The sequence below is a fragment of the Cavia porcellus genome, unplaced genomic scaffold (assembly GCF_034190915.1).
Source record: "Cavia porcellus strain 051 isolate PalLab524CR breed Dunkin Hartley unplaced genomic scaffold, mCavPor4.1 scaffold_16, whole genome shotgun sequence".
NCBI classification, from domain to species: Eukaryota; Metazoa; Chordata; class Mammalia; order Rodentia; family Caviidae; genus Cavia; species Cavia porcellus.
Window position 1 is genome coordinate 40,770,541 of NW_026947499.1, and position 17,501 is coordinate 40,788,041.

A 17,501-nucleotide genomic window follows, 5' to 3' on the forward strand; every position below is an offset into this window, starting at 1 on the left:
GGCATACAGGACCCCAGCTACCTACAACCCAAACAGAGCAACACCCAGGCATATAATAATAAAAATTCCAGAAATTCAATACAAGAACAGAATATTAAAAGCTGTCAGAGACAAGAAACAGACCACTTACAAGGGAGCACCCATCAGAATTACAGCAGATTTCTCTGCACAAACCATCAAATCACGAAGAGCGTGGGGGGAAATAATTCAAGCATTGAAAGATAATAATCTCCAGCCAAGATTGAGATATCCTGCACAACTGTCCCTGGAAATTGATGGGAAAACAAGGTGCTTCCAGGATAAAGAGGAACTGGGGGAATTTGCAACCACCAATTCAACTCTACAGAGAGTATTGCAGGATATTCTAAAAAAAGAAAAATACAAAGAATCCAGAAATAGTGGAGGCCACGACTAATGGAGCAGAGAACAAAGTGAAGAAGACAAACTGACAGCTACTGACAGAATAAGAGCTCAACAGAAATGAGACAGAGAAGATTGGATGATAGGAACAGCTATTTTGGAGAAAATGACATCTTAGTAGGTAATACTGATTTAGTATCATCTTGTTTTGAAGTCTCATCTAGCTTTTGTCCTTCTGTCTCCAATGGTCTAAATAGGTTGTATCTTACTGGATTTTATTATGTACAATAGTATAAGCAAAAACCTTTTAAAGACAAGGAGATTATACAGAAACCATTATTCATTTTCTGTTAGTCGATTCTAAATACTCTGTAATGCTGTCATTCTCTTAAATGGTTTTACATTGTTTTGATATACTTAATGCTACAGTATACGAAGTTGTACTCAAGGATTTCAAGGAAAGAGACAATATGGTAACTACTTTTAGGTCAGGATTATCTGGTGGTGAAACACTATTCTGCTTAAATGGTTATGTTTTGATCTGTGCTGTTTTGTTGTTATGCCCTCTTTTATCTCAATCTCCACTCCACTATTTACTTTTTTAATACTTTTTTTAAAAATTTTTATCCTTTTAATTAAAGGGAAAAAATAGCAGGATATATTATAGTAACCCACTTTGACTTTCCATTACCTCGATTTAAAGCCCTGTATTACTCTCACCATCTGGTTTTTAACTGATGTTCCCCTATTCTGTTTTGCTGAATAGTATCAGGTTCGAAAATTTAGGCATCAGCTGTGAAGATAATGAGATTCATTATAACGCCCATTCTCATTGACTTTTATCTACTTTTGAAGACCTACAATGTCTCCAATGGTTTGGCTTTGTCGGTTTTGTTCTTTACTGTTTTGTTCAATTGTACTATAACTAATGGTATAGGCAATTCTATTAGAGATAGCGGGAGGCATTATGGTAACCATTGTTGATCACCTTGTATTATGTTGTTACATTATCTATTATGTCCACCCTTTTGACTTGACCGATTCTGTTCTGTTATGTCACATTTGGTTTTACTCTCTTCCAAAAAAAGTAATAAGAACCGTGAGAGCAATGAAACCCAAAATGTGTAATAGTCATTGTACAAAAGAGAGGAAAAGAAAGTGCTCTAAACTATATAACTGCATGCATATTTAAGTGTATAAGATAGAATATGATATCACAGAGTTTTATTGGATCATTGAACAGAACTGTTTGCAATATCATTGATGGAATGTCCACTTTACAAGCTTTAATTTTGTGACTTGAACAATTATTTCTAAGATGACAGTATGTAATCCATTAACTAGTGATTTCCTACTGTTCATTTTTTTTCTGCAAATCGGTATAACTTGTACCCTTTCTCTGCTTTTTTTTTCTTTTCTCCTTAAATAAAATTTAAAAAAAAAAGAAGATACAACCACAACTACAAACACACTCAACCACCTTATCTTTGATAAAGGAGCCAAGCAGGTTCACTGGAAGAACGACAGTCTCTTTAATAAATGGTGCTGGAAAAACTGGCTCTCCATTTGCCGAAAACTAAAGCTAGACCCATGTCTATCACCATGTACTAAATTAAAATCTAAATGGGTCAAAGATCTGAATATTAAAACAGAAACACTAAATCTATTGGAAGACAAAGTGGGTAGAAACCTTGGAGACATAGGAGTAGGTAGAGAATTCATGAACAGGACTCAAACCGCACGGGAAACACTTCCCAGAATCAATAACTGGGACCACATCTTATTAAAAAGTTTCTGCATGTCAAAAGAAATCTCCAGCATAGTGAAAAGAAAACCCACAAACTGGGAAAAGATTTTAGTGAACTCTCTCTCAGACAAGGGACTCTTGTCTAAAACATATAAAGAATTAAAAAAACTCAGACCTCCAAAATTCAAAGATCCAATCCAAAAATGGGCATCTGAGATGAATACGCAATTCTCAGATGAAGAAATGCAAATGGCAAATAAATATATGAAAACATGCTCATCATCATTGGTCATCAGAGAAATGCAAATTAAAACCACACTGAGATTCCATCTCACTCCTGAAAGAATGGCCAGGATCAAGAAAACCAACAACAACAAATGCTGGAGAGGATGTGGGGAAAAAGGAACTCTCCTGCACTGTTGGTGGGAGTGTAGACTGGTACAGCCTTTGTGGAGGTCTGTCTGGAGGTTTCTCAAAAAGTTGGGATTGGAAATCCCATTTATTCCAGCTATTCCACTTCTAGGCATATTCCCAGAAGAACTGAAAGCATCATACTACAGTGATTTATGTGCACCTATGTTTATAGCAGCACAATTTGTAATCGCCAGATCTTGGAAACAACCCAAGTGCCCATCAACTGAGGAATGGATAAAAAAGTTGTGGTATTTCTATACAATGGAATATTATTCAGCTATAAAGAAGGATCACATTGAGATATTTATCAATAAATGGGCGCAGCTTGAGACCATACTCATAAGTGAAATAAATCAATCTCGCATGTATGAATACCGAATAGTTTCCCTAATGTAAGTAATGATTCAAATATATGAAAATATGTGGCAATCATGATTCCCCATTATGTGGCCTTGAAGCCTTATAAAATTTTCACTTATTAATTAGAAAGGCTTTATTCCGGGCTTCTTGATATGGAAATATTTGAAGCTATAGTATATGAAGTTTTATCCAAATATCTCAAGGAAAAAGACAGACACTATGGTAACTATTATTCTTTAAAAAAATTATTTAGTTATTTCTTATGTTTATTTTAATTAAGGGAAAAATTTAAAAAATTAGGATATATAATAGTAACTCTTTTCGATTTCCTATTAACTTGTTTTGAAGTCCTGTAATGCTCCCACGATCTTGTTTTGACTGATTAGACTCTGTTCCATTCTGTGGGATAGTATCAGGTCCGAGGGTATAGGCAACTACTTTGAAGGCAGTAAGATTCACTAAGATGCCCATTCTGGTTTGACTATTGTCTCCTTTGGAAGTCCTGTAATGTTTACAATGTCTAAGTTTTATTGGTCTTGTTCTCTACTGTTTTGTCCAACTTTATAATATCTAATGAGATAGACAAATCTTTTTAAGGAAACAAGAGACAACGTTGATAACTATTGTTAATAACCGTATACTCTGTTCTACATCATGTGCTAAGTCTATCCTTGGTTTTCACTGACAGATTTGTTCTGCCATATTTGACTTTATTCTCCCCCCCCAAAAAAGTAATAAGAACTAAGGAGTAATAAAATCTAAAATGTGTAAATTTTGTTGTAAAAAGAGAGGAAGGGGAAAAAAGAGCTCTAACGGATATAACAGCAAGTGTGTATAGGGATGTTGAATAGCTGACTATATTAATGTTTTTGGATCATTGAACACAGCTGTTTGTAGTCTCTCTGTTTGAATGTCTACTTTGTATTCTTTGATACTGTGATTTGAGCAACTATTTCCAAGATGATAATATGTAATCTATTAACAGGTGATTTCTTACTGTTATGCTTTTTTTTGTAGTTCTGTATTATATGTAACCTTACACTGCTTTGTTTTGTTTTGTGTTTTTCTCTTTTTCCTCTTAAATAAAAAAAAATATATATATAAAAAAAAAAAAAAAAGCAGCGCTTATTTATTTTATCCTGGGCCCAGCAAAGCAGTGCAGTTGGAGATTGCAAAACCTGTGTGTGTTGCTCCTCTATACTTGCCACCTTTAAGTACATAACACAATTTACAGAGTAAGGGGTTTGGGCGTGGATCAGGAGATAGGCTAATGGGGAAGATCCTGTTTTCCTCAGCAGAGAACAGAGGAGTCTAGCAGCAATTAACAACCTTTTGTTACCTTATTTTAGCACCGCATCTGTTATTTGTAGAGGGCAGCAATGGTTAACATATCAATTAGGTCACCCAGAGGGAGAAGGGAGAAGAAAAGCATATACAGAACAGTTAGGGTCACATTACAGGTATTTTGGTGCAATACAAATATAACGAAGCTCTTTTTCCTAGTGTACAACAATAACCATCTCGTCAGTTACTCATTTTTAGGTACTTTTTTCCTTTTTTTAGACAGAGTCTCACTCTGCAGTAGTTCAGGCTGGCCTTGAGTTGTAGCCCAGGCTGGTCTGGAACTCACAGTGATCCTCTTTCCTTAGCCTCCTGAGTGCTGAGATGACAGGAGTGCATCACCACACCCAGCTTGTGGTTTCTTTTGTGTTTGTGTGTGCTGGAGACCACTGAATAAGTCTAGGATGCCATCATTGTAATCAGGTCCCTGTAGTTCTTGTTTCTTTGATGCCTACAAGACAGCACGTAATAGGGAATGGCTAAATGCAAGCTTATTAGAAGAATAAATGAAAAGCTCTCCACTAGTCAGAGAGGGATGTTTCACAAGGTGATCACCATGGAAGTTCAGGCTTGGAGGTCTTTTTATTTACGGTTTTCCATACCATTGTATGTGACAGAAGGCAGGAAGGCTCCTGCTTGCTGTAGGCCTTTGATGTCCAGAATGCAAATTGATTCATTTGCATTAGTATGTGTTTTTTGTCTCTTGTTTTTTATCAGGTCTCACAGTTTGTTTGGGCCTCCTACTATGTTAACTCACTCAGGCCTCAACCTTTATTTTAAACTAACTATTTAGGATCTGTGTCCTGTTTACCTAACTTCCCCTGTTTTCTGGACTCATTAGGACATAGTCAAGGGATCATCATAGGGATGTGGAACAACCATATGGGACAGCATACACCCCAGCACTCAGGAGGCTGAGGCAAGGGGGTCACGATGAGCTCAAGGCCAGCTTGAGCTACATAATATGTCTTTTCTCTTTCCCTCCCCTTCCTCTTCCCTTTCTCTCCCCTCCCCAGCCCTCCTCTTCCCACCCAAACACTAACAGGGAACAGACAAAATCCTGGGCTATCTCCTACTAGTCATTAAAAGAATGATTTGGGTTTTTTTCTGAGGTGGTCAAGGACTTAAAAGCCATTTTCACTATGAACCACAACTCATTAGGGCCTGCAATGCCCAGTAGGTAAGTCAAAGCAAAACAAAGTTTGACTATTTTATATATTTGTTACCTTAAAACTTTGGGTCAGTGCCAGGCACAATGGTGTAGCCCACCAGATAGTCTTACAGGCAGCTGAGTTAGTTAGAAATATTATTGTTAGAGTATTCTGGCGCAATAGAGAAGCAAAAGTACAAAATGAACAGGTTTACTGAGTTGAGGACATGGAACGGAGCACACAACCCATGGCGACTGGGCTGTCTCCTTCGACAGCCCAGAGAGGCAGAGGGTTATATGACCTCTGGCTGAAGTGGTGCATGGGGTGGATATTGACGATGTGTGAGGAACTGATTAGAATTTTCTCTGTGCATACAAACAGGAAGGGGTGTTGCAATTAGGGCTGAAGAAGAAGCGAGAAGTGGTAAGGATTCCCCCTTTAGCCTTCCACATTATAGACCACCACCATAACTGTATAGTAATTTAATTTATACTAGGGCAAGAACCTTTCATTCCCATCTTTGTATTTTTAGGAAAAGGGCAAAAACTGTCTCTTACTATTTCTTGCTGGACAGGGGCAACATGTTGGGGTTTAGAGGGTTGATGGGATGATAGTTGATGCTCAGGTAGAAGCTAGTACGAGGTGTTTCAGCCAGGACAGGAATCAATCATTGATGAACACTCACATCCTAGATTGGAGGAATAAAAAAACGCAAGGTACTATGAGGAGGCAGGCCACTATCATAATTAGGAGAGGTAGAAGGAAAGGAAAGGTGCCCTTGATCCAAATGTGTGGTTCCATCAGAGCAATGGTGAGCAAGAATCTGAAAAGTAAGCATGGAGTTGGGAGAGGTGGAGTTACGAGAGGTAATTATTCCCCATCTGAAAGAGTAGAAGTTAAAAGTGTAGGTAGGACTTGTCCTTGCTCCAGGAGTTGAGCTGGAAAGAATAAGAAGCATAAGAAATATAAGGCCTGGGGCTGGGGATTTAGCTCAGCGGCATAAGCACCTGCCTTGTAAGCAGGCGGTCATGAGTTTGATCCCTGGTACCAGTAAAAATGAAAAAGACAAAAAAAAAAAAAAAAGAAATATAAGGCCTGGGGCTGGGGATTTAGCTCAGCGGCATAAGCGCCTCTGCCTTGCAAGCGTGTGGTTGTGAGTTCGATCTCTGGTACTGATAAAAAAGAAAAAAGAAAAGAAATATAGGACCAATTAGGCTTGAGTATCAGGAGAATGGGAGTATTGTAGGGTAAATGGGTAGGTTTAAGAAAACTGTTGTCTAAAAGACATTTAATTATAGGTTTAAGTTCCCATAAATGTTTGAGAGCTATAGGATATTGAGGAATGCAAGGAAAAATTGAGGTGAATTAAAACAGGCATGACATGTGTAGCGCAGATGGGGTTGGAGGTATCCCAAATTATGGGATGGGCCAGAGAAGAAGGGAGGGGAGGGGATGGTTTTGTGGTGCACTGAGGGTGTTTGGAAGACTAGAACTGTGTGGAGGGAGAAGGTAAAGGAGAAGTTAAGCTTTTGAAGAAGATCCATACCTGAAAGGGGTGTGGGACATGTTGGAATTACTAGAAAGCTATGATTAAAAGAGAGAAGGAACCTGCATGGAATAGGCCCTGTCTGCAGGGACCATGCAAGTTGGCCATCAACATCCACTACAGAGACTGAGGACTTAATACAGCAGCCTGAAAACTCAGGAAGAATATTATATATGGCCTCCACATCTACAAGTACAGAGAATATCTTACCTGAGACCTCTAGTGAGACATGGAGCTCTGAGAAGTATATCTTAATGGAGGCTGTGGGCCCCAAGCCCCATCAACCTTCAGCAGCAAGTCCAAGTAGATTAGCTGGCGATTAACACAGTGGTAATGGATCTGCAAGGATTTAGAGGATGGCTTACCCACTCTCTGGTGTCTAGGACAGTCACTTTTCCAATGGCCCTTGAGATTGCAGAGGGGGAATTCTCTTGCCCAGTGTTCTTTTTGTTGCACTTGAAGTATGGTCTGGGAGGTACTGGGGCAGCTCTACCTTGTCTCAGTTTACCTGTCTCAGAGTTCTAAGTGTCACTGCTAAAAGATCAGATTATTATTTTTCCTTTTGATTTTTATCTCTGGTGTTGAAAACATGAAAAGTCATATTAAGAAGGCCTCCCTAAGGGTTTGAGGGCCAAGTTTAGCCTTTTGTCTTGCGATCTGGCCCACAGCAGGAGGTATCTGTTTCCTCCACAGTCACAAGACATCTGGTCCTCTATGCTGGCTCCTTTGAGGCCTTAACCCTGTCTGACTGCCTATAATATTTTTAACTGATTTAACTGCCTGTAGCATTTTTCCTCTGAAGAAGAAACCCAAACTGCCATGAGGGGTAATGGTTGATGATTGATCTGGCTTCTTCAGGCCAAAGGGGGTTGAAGCTGTTGAATGGCAGTCAGTTATACTCTACAGAGCTTTTAACTAGTGGCCCTCAGTAGATAGTAAGCATTTTCATCTTGGGTAGTTGTACAGCTTTAAGTCTAGAGGAGACTAAGGTAAAGAATCAATTAAGTCCCAGTACTCGGGAGGCTCAGACAGGAGGATTGTTGCGAGTTCGAGACCAGCCTGGGCTACTAAGTGAGCTCAAGGCCAGCCTGAACTGCATAGCGAGACCCTGTCTCAAAAAGACAAAAAAAGGGCTGGGGATTTAGCTCAGTGACATAAGTGCCTACCTGGCAACCATGAGGTCATGAGTTCAATCCCCAGTTCCGCAAAAAAAAAATACATAAAAAATTTTAAAAAAGAATCAATTAAGTATGCAGAAGTCAAGTAATAGAATTTTACTTTTTTTTATTTAGGAAGAGAGCTGAGCTGTGGTGTCATTTAGGGCCAGCTGGGTATAGTTAATTATGGCCCCAATATGTGTCATATAACATTTTTCAGGAAAAGATCTGGTAGATCCCAGTAAAAGGAATCTAAAAAGAATTTAGTGTATTTGTTATGATACCTTGAGGTTTGGTACCTTTTAGGCAAGAACAAATTTTAATCAAAGCATGTATAATCAAAGTATAAAGCATGTATAGTCAAAGCATGAGCAATAGGCTGACAGTTAAGTTTAGTTAAGGGCTGCTTTAGGTTATAGCAATTGTAACTCATTGGCTCTTAGGTCCTTTTGTTGATAGACATTACATAAATTTTTGTTTAAAAATTATCATTTGGACTGATGACCTCCTATTGGTTTGACTTGACTCTCTTGGCTGGAGCACCAGAAAAAAGCCGATTCTGAATCTGAAAGAAAATATTTATCATCATAAACAATCCCAACTTTATATTTGAAGGCATGAACATACCATCAGGTCAGCAACAATGAATTGTCTTAGTCATATGAACTTTAGTTGGGGTGTCTCCTATAAGGCTATGGAGATTATTAGGGCCTTGGATTAATGAATAAGAGCTGGTTAAAGTTACCAAGTGGCAACTTTTTATTCACTAATTGAAGTTTTGTCCAACATCTGCTCACCTCAAGAGATTTTGTTTAACCAGTTTTAGCATCATTTTGACCAGCTGGCAACCTAGGTGGAAGCATGCTTTTTAAATCTATAACCCAGATAAACCTTGATTAAATGACCTGAACGTGTAAAGGAAGAGGAAAAAGATTGTTGAGATCAAACAAAAAGGAAGAACTGTTTACAGAGCACAAAAATGGACAAACATGGACAGACAATCTGTACAGTATAAACAGCCTGGACAAACAGACAACAGATATAGACTTACAAATGACTTACAAACTCAAGAGTCCATTCAAATATATTTGGCCAATTTGAACTACAATAAACAGACTAGTGTGAACCTTTTTGTAGATCAATTGAGATCTCTTGAAATAAGAATAGCAGAAAAGGAACCTAATTTATGGTTACTCTGTAATAGGCTGTCAAAGGGAAAAAAGAACATTAATATGAACTAGTGCCTCAGGACCAGCCTGTTCCTGAAGCAGGAATAGGAACTGAGGCTGAGAAGACTGTGGAGTGGGAGGTGTAGATGGCCATGGAGCAGCTAACTTGCCAGCAGGTGTCTGTGGGCAGTTACTGGGTGATCGACCACCATGCCACAGGGAAGCACAAGATGGCGACTGACTACTACGAGACCCACAGCTAGATGGCTGCTGCTGGTCCCATGATGAGGTACCGCAAGATGGCAGCACACTGTCATGTGTGGAGGGCCACAAGATGGAAGCTGTCCTCCACGTGAGCTGCAGCAAGGTGGCTGCTGAGAACCATGTGGCCTGCTGGATGACGGAAGTGCACAAGACCAAGGATGGTGAGCTGGTGTGGAAAATGGCGACGCAGGAGTATGGGACAAAGAAGAGCTGTCTGATAGAATATACGGTGCATGGTGGAGGAGACTGAGAAATCTGAGACTGGGGAGAGAAACTAGGGGAAGGAGTAGAGGCCACTGTGAGTGAGGAAGTAGGAAAGAATGGTGCAGGGGGCACAGAAACCTCTGACAGAAAGCTGCGGGGTTTGATCTTGGAGATATGGTGGGGAGCCACAATGACAGGACATGTATCATCTAAGGGGTCTGGTGGGGAAGAGGGGAAAGGTTTCAGTACAGTAGAGTTAGCTAGAAATATTTGGGCCATCATACAAGACAGAGTGAGAGAGGGACACATCCTCAAAGTGAAAAAAGCCTTAAAATGAAGGGTTTCTGCCAACTTGCAGCCACTGTGACAAAAATATACATAAAAATATCTGCTTTTTGAAAAAAAAAATCTGCTTTTTGGTTTTTATAGCCTTCTTGAGGCCAAGAAGCACCAAGCTTATGAACCAGGCACCCAAGAAGTGTGTTTTTGGGGGAGGACAGGAAATGGTCCCCACAACTGAATTATAAGTGGGCTATGATAACAACTTCGCCTTAGGACATAAGAGCTTTAGCCCCAGGCCCAAGGAACATGGAAGCTGTCCTGGATCACACTTAATCAAAAGAAGTCCTCGGGGGGCTGGGGATTTAGCTCAGCGGCATAAGTGCCTGCCTTGCCAGTGTGAGGTCATCAGTTCTATCCCCAATACCAAAAAATTAAATAAATAAAATATGATATGAATCACCTTGGGAAAGCCAGGAGCCACCATCCCAACGCCCCTACAGGAAGTCACTCCTCTTTAAACATGCTTGCTTACTACGTGACTTACTTCCCCCTTTTGTCCCTGATTTACTCAACTTTACCTGAACAATTAATCTTATTGGTTGACCATAGTTCTGTCCCACCTCACGCCCCCCTGCCTTGCGAGTTCTCAAGTTTTCCCCCATTTTGGACCTGCCTTACCTCATGGTTTTTCTCTATAAAAATCCCTAGAAAAGACAGTCTTTGGCAACCCACTCGTGACCCCTTCTGTGTCTCTCTAAGACAGAAGTTTTATTTCTCTCAGTAAATATATTCTGCTCTTAACCTCCGTTGCTCCTAAATTCATTTTTCAATTTTAGAGAATACAAACTCGTATGGGACATAGTAGGTTGGGAGTTTCATTCCCCTGTATCATTAAGGCTGGGGGAGGCTCCTGCTAGGAACAGATGAAGATAAGCAAGCTCCACCATGGAGGGTCAACTTTCTTAGGCTTAAAGCCTGAGAAAGACCTTTTGGCATTAGACCAGAGTAGTAATATCTCTTACAGTGTGTGGGATTTTATAGATAAGATAGTGGCTATCTGGGGTGGGGTTGCCTTGTAACCTCTGACCACAGGGACCGTGTGACAGTGTGTTTATCTGCCAGGGCTCATCATTTGAACAAGGGCTCATAAATCCTGGTCATCTGACTGCCTCATTCCCAACTCTTAATGGGGGCCCATAATTCTTAAAGCTTGATCTAGTTGTGACCTGCCTAAAATTGCAGTGGTCTAATTCCTTTAGTTCCAGTGACTAAAGTAAAGAACATTATCCTACCTCTAGAATACATTTGCAAGTTTGCTGACTAATCATAGAAAAAACTTTTAGATTTGTCAGTATGATGCACAGGGAAAGTTTATTTGGTGGAAATTTTAAAAACACACACCTAAAGAACCAGACTGCAGGAGAGGATGTAGAGAGGTGTGCTGTGGTAGTTCGAGTCTGGGAATATTTATGTTTTTGGTGGGAAGGAATCTGGGGAGTTTGTCAGTACATTCCATTGCTTTGAGAGGAAGGGGAGGATGGCCCAGCCACGGGAAAGATAATGGTCCTTTCATAGGGAAAAAAGCACATTTTACAAGTGAAAAGGTGGTATCCACAGGTGAAAGAGGATCATTTGCAAGTAAAAAGGGAATGGCTGAAAGAAAGAGGAAAGGAGTTCAGGTTTCTCTTCTGAGAGAACAGAAATGTAAAACATAAAAAAGCCTACACAACACTATAGAGTGTATTTTTATATTTTCCTCCCCTTTACCTCCCTTTTTACTCAGCCCAAACTCTGCAGAGCCTCTTCTTCCCTTATGCTTCTGGGTTTCTTTCCTCCCACCTTTAATAAATATAAAACATTGTCACCACTTATGCTTGTTTCATTCAGTTCTTTGCTGGGACAGGAAGAACAGAAAAGAGACTTTAGCGCCTCAAGCCCAATAGTATATTTGGTAAGCCAAACAGGAGAAAGGTAAGAATCTTTGGGTACATTTCTCTCTCAGTGTCTCTGCCTCTCTGTATCTCTCTCCCTCTCTGCCTCTCTGTCTCTCTTTTCTCTTTTTTCATAGGCAAGGAATTCAGGAAATTTTAGTCATAAAACTTCTGGTTTTTCCACCATGTGGAAGAGGGGAGTGGAACTGTGTGGCTTCTGCATTTTTCTTCCAGCCGTAGAAACCCTACAGGTCCATCCCAAGTTTATTCCTTCACTTTTCTTTTCTTTCCCCATTTGCAGTCACTCCACTAAGAGTTGAGTACCAGAGAGCCTGTTATTATGCCTATCTGTGCTCACATTTCTGTTCTCCATGATACTTTGCTACTCTTGGGGGAAATTAGCCTGGTCTCTACCTACTCCAATTTCCTTCTTCTGAGCTCAAAGACCTAACTGCACTTTTCCTCTAGATGGCCTCTTCTTTTTCAGCGTGCTGTCTTAATCTGGCTCACCATTGCATCTCATCACATGACTGGCTGCTATCTTCTCTTCTCATGGAACTAGGCACCATTTGGGTCAATAACCACGTTTGTTTACCTTTTTTTTTTTTTCTCAAATTGCTTTACGATTGTGGGAAATCTCACCCTTGTAAAAATAGGGATTTAACCTCCAATTTTAGAAAACGTGTGGGCTTCTGTTACGGATTAAAAACTCCTGGTGGTCAACTTAACGCCAGCTGGATTACTCAGCCTGGCATTGAGCGAAGATGCTCCACCTGAGGAAAGCTGCCAGGATAAATAGGTGGAAAAGGAGAAGGAGGGTGTTAAGGTGTTGAGACAAGGTATTGTGAGTTCTCCCGTGAGTTGCTGTTTGAGACGTTGGTTCTCCTGGAGAAGCTTTGGTCCTCACATCGAGCATTGCTTCGTGGCTCCGGAGGGGAAGACATGTGCTGCTTGGTCTCTAGGATGAACTCGTCACACTAGCTTTCTGGCATGTACCCGACTGTGCTTGTCATCAGAGGAGCTCAGGGCCTCTGTGTCGCTGAGGATGGCTGTGGTGCCTTTCAAGACAGCTCTGGTCTTTGTTGTGACTTCTCGGCTCCAGCATAGAACACTCATCCCACCAGCACAGCTCCTTCACCCTGCTGGCATAGACTTTCTGGCTTCCGCTGCTGACCTTTGGGCCTTCCCAGCACAGATCTGTAAAAGAGACTGGCGTGAGTCCTTCTTGTGGGCTCTGGACCTCCAATTGGACTTGTGGGAGGCATTGTCATGAGCTCTGGGTTTTTATCTGGACTCATGTGGGACACTGCTGTGGGATTTAGGCCCTTGACTATTCTATGTTTTTGGTGTTGCAGATAGATTTCCTGCATTTTCTTATGTTAATTCCTGGTGACCATTATAAAAGTATTATAAACTCTATGTACTGATTGTAATTATTCTCTGCATAACCCCTAACTACAACAGCTTCCATCCTCTTTTCTTTGAATTGAGATAGATTCCTTCCTTCTAAAATTCAGGCAATTTATACCTATGCCTGATGTCCAGACCAGAGCAAAAGAATACCCAATAAAGCTTAACTCAAGTGACACTGAGTATGCAAAACTAGAATCATTCTTGTTTTTAAAACTTCTTAATTTTTTAAAAAAGGTTTCCATCTCTACTTAAGCAAAGCACAAGAGTAACTGTTTCCAAATGCCTCCACCTTGCTAAAGCAGAGCTATAAAGTGGCATAATGTGGCTAAGGCAGTACCAATGGGGAGGCCTCCATTCTGATCTCACTGGAGTTTCAAAGTGAGGTCAGGTAAGTAAAGCCATCACGGAGCTCATCACCTTCCTCTCTAAGGAGTTAGTGGGCCCCAGCATGGAAACTCCATCATGTTGGCTTACTTCTATGAAAGACACTGGCATCATCTTAACTTTGGACAGAGACATCTGTCTTAATATTTGAGTCTCAGAAGGGATGCTTTGTAGGCTCAAATCAGATTTCCTTCTTCAGCATGGAACACTATCTTAAGTGGTGAGACATAGCTGCCTCTACATATAGGCCCTAAATAAATCATGGGAAGCCTCATGAAACCATGTCCCACATATCCTACCAACTTTGCCACTAGGTCAAATCTTTAATCTGTGGGAAAAGTTTGATGGTGCCAATCTAAAAAAGGAATAGCTTGTTTACTATTATAATATGGTTTGGGTTCAATATAAACTAGGAACTTGCTAGAGGTCCACATGGGACGGTAACTTAAATTATGAGCTGTTAATCTTTTCTGCATAAAATATAGAAAGTTGAATAAAATCCCTTATGTTCCAGATTTTGTGACCCTTTATCTCAAGAAAAGCCCAGAAACTATGGTACTTAAAGTGGGCCCCAAGGAAGACAGAGATATCATTGATGATTCCATTCTTGGGTCCCTACCTATCTCTCAGGGCAATATGTGTCTCTCAAATCTGTTTAATAAAGAAAAACATCCTGAAAGGGCTCCTTGACTTCCTCCTTATAATCCTCATGCCAGTAAATCAGTCCTGTCCCCTCCAGGTGACTCAGGATCTCCACTAGGCCTAGTGCCCTAGAGGAAGCTGATGTTTTTCAGCCCCCTCATCATGCTTCTCAGACAGCCTTAAGTCCCAATGGGTGCACACAGTTTTAAACCCTGCAGAACATACCTAAAGTAGTTCTTACTCTGCTGAGTCATAATTCATGCTGCCCCTCAGAGAGGTCACAGGAGCAGAGAGGACTACTCAAGTTCAAATCTCAACAATGCAAAGAATGGCTAGACCAATTATCAGAGGACTATAATAAGTCTGTACATACGTTTCAAACTTAGACCAGTGTTTTCGACTTAATATAATGAGATGTCAAATTCATCTTAGTCACTTGGTATATCCCAGATGAAAGACAAAGAATACTACAAGATGCCAAGAACTATGAGTATCTGAGTAATATGCTTTAAGAAGGAAACTACCTTGGAGATACTATTCTCTTTTCAATGAAATGAAACTGGGATTATAATATTAGTAAGCAACTAAAAGTGATGTCTTACATGATAGCTATACTTACCATGTGGGTGAAAGGCATATTTAAAAATCTGTTAATTATGAAAAGGCGAGTAGACTCATACAGGGCAAAAAGGAAAATCCAGGTATCTTCTCTAGTAAATCAGTAGAAATCTCTTAAAAATATACAAACATAGATTCACCTTCTAAGAGTTTACCTTTCTTCATGGCCATTGTACATAAAAACCACATTTTCTTTATCCATTCTTCCTTTGATGGGCATCTGGGCTGTTTCCAAGATTTAGTCATTACAATATGCTGCAATAAACATGGGTGTGCATATATCATTGTGGTATGATACTTTCCAATCTTTCAGGAAAACATCTAGAGTGGGAATTGCTCAGAGAAATGGGACCTCTAATTTTAGTTTTTTGAGGAGTCTCCATACTGATTTCTATATTGGTTTCTCCTTTTTTCCCCTCATCCTCACCAATATTTGTTATTGGTTTATTTACTGATTACAGTCATTTTTTCTTGAGATAGGATCTCAGTGTTGTTTTAATTGCATATCTTGAATGACCAGTGATAATGAGCATTTTTTCGTATGTCCATATGCCATTTATTCTTCATCTGAGAATCTCTCTTCACTTCAGATACCCATTTTGTACACTTCTAGGAAGATACCAGAGTAGTGAACAGCACAGTAACATCCTCTCCAATATGATGTCCAGAAGCTGGAATATACCAATGTGAGGAAGAGAAAAAGTAGGTAAGTGGGTCCCTGAGGCCCTATGAGGATCTGAAGAGACAATTTAGGCCCCGTAGACAGAGTGAAGAGAGATATCTTAATGTAGAAGAAGGAGCTTGCAAGAGGCACTTTTGCCTTAAGCCCTGATTCACTGTATGGGAATGAAACTGCAGGTACTACAGGTGACCACAAAGAGCTGCACCAATGTAACAGAGCAGTGAATGCAGCTGACTGCAGAGACTGGTGGGCTTCTCCGTTTCACACACACACACACACACACACACACACACACACACACACAAACACACCAGGAGAGGGCAATTGGCTAGGAGCCATATTGGAGAAAGGCCAGCTAAACTCAAACTCAGAGCAACTGTGGCAGTGCTGGCTCCATCCAGCTGCTCCCAGTGTCAAGAGGAAGTAGAACAAGTTTAAGCAGAGGTCAAAGAGCCTAGTCAAGACAGCCGGAGGTACATGGAGTGCTGCAGGCTAAACAAATCGGGCTCTCAGTAGCACAGCACCTGCCTGGCAAGTGTAAGGTTATGAGTTCAATTCCTCGTACCAAAAACAAAAACAAACTTTCATTCTAAAATCAGGAACAAGACATAAGACAAGGATATCCACTATCACCTCTTACTCTGTATAGTACAGGAAAGATTAACCATACCAACTAGACCAGAGAAAAGAATAAAAGGAGTAAGGATAGGAAAGGAAGAAGTTTAATTATCATTATTTGTGGATGACATGATACTCTACATAGAAAATGCCAAAAACTCCACCAAAAGACTTCTAGATTTAATAACTGATTTCACTAGCATAGCTGGATACAAAGTCTGCTGGGGGCTCATTAGAACCCCAAATACCTTAGAGGGAATAATGGGAAATAAAGATAATATTCAAGTTACAAGGGGACTGGGAGGAACTTGTCTCTAGTGGACAGGGACAAGAGTCTCTGTGCCTGACGCACTTTTATTAGTAAGTGAGGAGCACAGGGGACTGAGTAATGTACTTTTAATGAAACAGCATCATGGTTTATGTCAGTGCCCCCCCCCCAAGCCTCATGCAATCATGGATGCAGCCAAATCTAGTATTTGTGATTGGTTCCTTGTCTAGCACTTGGATTGGTGCTATGAGTACTACACTGCCCCGGGGTGGAGCCAGCATACAGTGTACCATCGGGAAGAAGGCATGTCTTTCTCTTTTGCTGTTTGCAGCCACCATGAACTGCTGCCCCTCAGCCATGCCATTTTGTCTTGGAGCCAGCTGAGTATGGACTGAAATATCCAACTTGTAAGAAATAAATCTTCCCTTCTCTAACTTTGTGCATCAGGTATTTTGTCTCAACAATGAGTGAAAAGTAACTAAGACAAACAGCAACTGAAATAGGTAGAAGGTAATGGAGAATAAGTTCTTCCCGATGCCCGCCGTGTTTATATTGTCCTCAACAGATGTTATCTTGCCTTAAGAGTGCTATGGTTATATAGTCTTTCTCTGCACAGCCAAAAGCAGGCAGATTCCACATTCTTTTCTGTTCCTAAAAGCAAGGTCACACTGGTCTCTAGACCACAGGAGCCAAGTCACATAACGTGTTCCCCAGCATAGTAAAATACTATTTCAGATCCCTGGCCCCCAACAAAAGTCAGTACTCAAAATTCAATCGTATTCCCATAAACAATTAACCAACTCACTGAGAGAAAAATTAAATATCTAGGAATCAATCTAAAAAAGAAAGAAAAAGACATTTGCATTGAAAGCTACAGTACTCTGAAAAAGATCAAACAGTATATCAGAAAAATAGACAGATATCCCTTGTTCCTGGGTAAGAAAAACCAA

General features: G+C 40.4%; 1 pseudogene; it reads left to right on the forward strand.

Moving 5' to 3' along the window:
- Window positions 1-9,508, forward strand: part of LOC111753917 (putative small nuclear ribonucleoprotein G-like protein 15) — a 50,956-nt pseudogene extending 41,448 nt beyond the window's left edge.
- The last annotated feature ends 7,993 nt before the right edge of the window (window positions 9,509-17,501 follow it).